Source organism: Gavialis gangeticus, unplaced genomic scaffold (genome assembly GCF_001723915.1).
Source record: "Gavialis gangeticus isolate Ggan-Ray unplaced genomic scaffold, GavGan_comp1, whole genome shotgun sequence".
Classification (NCBI taxonomy): Eukaryota; Metazoa; Chordata; order Crocodylia; family Gavialidae; genus Gavialis; species Gavialis gangeticus.
This window is the reverse complement of record NW_017728992.1, coordinates 135,462,370-135,465,479: the sequence shown is the minus strand read 5'-3', so window position 1 is coordinate 135,465,479 and position 3,110 is coordinate 135,462,370. Positions and strand designations below refer to the sequence as shown.

Genomic DNA, 3,110 nt, shown 5'->3' with positions numbered 1-3,110 from the left:
CTCTTACCCCTCAGGAGAGTGCCTAATTATTTGGCCAGAACCTAGCTGGGTGGTGTTACCCTTTTGTTGATGCTGGGACACTACACACAGCAGAGACAGCAATTTTTTCTGGACCAGAAAGTGGCCTCCTAGACTGCTAATTAGAGCAGTGCTGGGAGGTCTGTGGAGTCCTAGGTTCTGGTCTCTGCTACCAGGATTTGTTATGCATTTTACAGTAAGGAATTGAATAAAAAGCAGTAATTATCTGAAGTACAGGGACTGAAACTCGGCATTTCCCACCTGCCTACCTGATACATAGGAGAGGTGGAATTGAGTGCCATCAGGCTGAGGAGCATCTGGAGCTTAGGTCTCCCAGTTCCTGAGAAAATGCTGTAACTTGGGGTATTACAGAGAAAATTAGTGGTATGGGCAACATCTCCTATTTTCTCTATCATCTTGCATCTTTAAGAGATTCTTGCTCAGTTCTTTTGATGAATTCCTGTAGATGCCTATACTCAGAAGACTCTTGCATCTAGCTCTAACATAGATGGGGACACTTCCCTTGCAGCTCTGAGTCAGGCACCTGTGGCTCATGAGGATCGAAATTTAAGTGTGTCCATTAGTGTTTTCTTTTGGTTAGCTCTGTGTGGCTTGTTCAGCATGTGAGGTTTTGGGGGTTTTTTTGGATTGTTCTTCTGAGGTACCTAGCCTTCCCTTGGCACAGTACAAGGATGCTTGGTGCTGAACATTAGGCTTTGGATTCTACTCTGGAGGGACAGGTGCCTTGAAATCTGTCATTGTTATAATTCCAACTTCAAGATGCCATAATCTTTGTGTGCACAAGATTAGTATAGATCCTACAATAACTTGTATGACCTGAGCTATAGGACAGGGTGCAACAAAAAGGTGTAATGAACAAATGGAGGGATTGGAAAAAATGAGCTGAGGATAGCAGCAACAGTAGGACACATTTTACATGCGAACCTTGTATGCACTTTGTCAATTCTGAGTACTTTAAAAATATAAACAATTTATATTATGTCAGTAATCAGAGCTAGCATCTGCTTAATGTTACTTTATGTCAAACCCTTGTTAAACTTCTACTCTTGCAACATCTCTTTCTTTTACAGAACAGTGAGGATTGAATTAGCAATTCCTTAAAAAGTAAATGCAGACCTGTATGTTTTCTGTCATCTCAAAACAAACTGCTAAATTTAACACCAGGATAATGAAAACAAAATGTACAGTGGTTATAACTTATGCACAGCATGTGCATAAGTACAGAAAATATGTACTATGTATGCGTGGGAAACTCCAGGACAAAATTAGGTTTTATATCTACTGCAATATTACATCCTTGTATGGAGGTTGTGAGTAAAAATTAGGAATAATTAAGCCAATAAACTAACTTAATTCTTAAGGCTCAAAAACCTTAGCTCCTTAGTTGGATTATCTTCTAGGGACCATATCAGAAATACTCTATGATGTATAATAAAAAAATCTTATTAATTTACTACTAATCAAAGAACAGTTGTTTTGGAAAAATTAGAGCACTGGAACTGTCTAGTCGGGCATTACTTACACAATCCAGTGTTTCCTTATGTTGCAAGAGCAGTTGGATTGTTTTATGCAAATTACTGTCACTGTGCCTCCAGATTCAGTAGGCTTCATTAAGAAGAATGGAATCAATTTGCACCTGTCTCCAAGCAGTTGTTTTAGACCGTGCACACATACTGCATTTACAAGTTTATATTTGCAACTATTATCCCTAGGGACCCTAAGAGATGAAGTCAATTTGGATTTTCTTTAATATATGGAATAGAAATCACTGTAAAGAAAATTTCACCATTCTTTGCAGCTCTAAAGGTTTTGTGCTCTTTTGTGTCACTGTAGTATGGGTGGGACTGAGAATAGGATAAACTCCTACTTCTGCATGTGTGTGAAAGTGCTCTGGTTATGCCTTCCATACACAGAGAGTAGAGATGTATCCAGTCAAGCCCACTGGGTTTGTCTTCCCCATCCTGTGGTGGAGGTTGTAATGGGGAACTCTCTCATGCCCACTGGTCAACTCAGATGCTTTCTAACCTAGCAGAGCAGATGGGGAAGTGAAAAAATTTCCCACCCTGTCATGGGGCTTCATCTACTCATTGTTTCCTATTTCTTGCAGTTGTGGGGAGTCATCCATAGAAATCCAAATGCTTCCTGTAGTCATCTGGATGTGCTTAGTGGCATACTTCTCGCTCCAGTTCATCTGCCTGTGAGGGGAACTTTCTGCCTCTTTACACCTCCTGTAGCTTTCACTGTCAATTTATTTACTTGGGGACACAGCTTCTAGTCACCTTATTGCTTGTTCTGTACAGGGGTTGGAGGCAGTTACTGGCCTGATTTGTGATCCTTGCCCCTGGCGCTGTCTCCTTCTTTTCTTTGCAGTCTGTAGGGGTTCTGACCTGAAGGCCAGGGACAGACATTCAAAAAGCCTGAGTGTGAATTGATTCAGTCTTTGCAGGTTAGTCTAACCTGGCTAGGCTAAACTGGTTTGTAAGTGTACAGACATCCCCTCTGCACTAAAGAAATTGAGGCACATGCTGCAGTGGCTCAGACTAGAAGCTGGGGGGTGTTAGAGCATCCCTCCCTCCCTCCCTATCTGCAGTGCTGAGCTGAGGCAGGCATGGCCAGCCCCAGCCGAATGCTCTGATTAGGAAGGCCCCCCCAATCACTGCTTCTCTGACCAGCAGAGAGTTACACAGCATTTACTTACACAAGAGGGAGTTGCACAGTGTTTATCAAGCCCATCAGCAAAACAGAAGGCTCTCTTGTTAGTTCAAGCTCTTCTTAAACAACTTTTTCCAAGGAAGGAACAGAGCAATGTTACCAGCTACCTGTTGATTAGCTCCAAAAATCCCTAAGCTGATACTGTACCGTCTTCCTTTTTCCTGTCTCCCCCAACACAGACCATAGCCAGCACGTGGTATGCTAGCAGAGGGGAGAGGGGAATTGAGCAGGGAATGGCGAGGGGATGGGGAGAGCAGGAGGAAGCCAAGCAAATGCCTGCAGTCTCTGTAGGAGCTCCAGTCAGGGAGCAGAAGGGTGAGGCGATCTGGATGATGGGGTGGAAAGTAACCTGTTTAAAT

At 42.8% G+C, this 3,110-nt stretch overlaps 1 protein-coding gene across 2 annotated transcripts in view; it reads left to right on the top strand.

Annotated features, from left to right (window-relative positions):
• The first annotated feature begins 2,130 nt into the window (after nt 1-2,130).
• STAU2 (staufen double-stranded RNA binding protein 2) overlaps nt 2,131-3,110 on the top strand; it is a 322,237-nt gene continuing 321,257 nt past the window's right edge. For both annotated transcript variants that reach the window (XM_019527807.1, XM_019527806.1), the window contains exon 1: nt 2,131-2,236. The gene's annotated coding sequence lies outside the window, so the exon portion shown is untranslated. The remainder of the gene's footprint in view (nt 2,237-3,110) is intronic.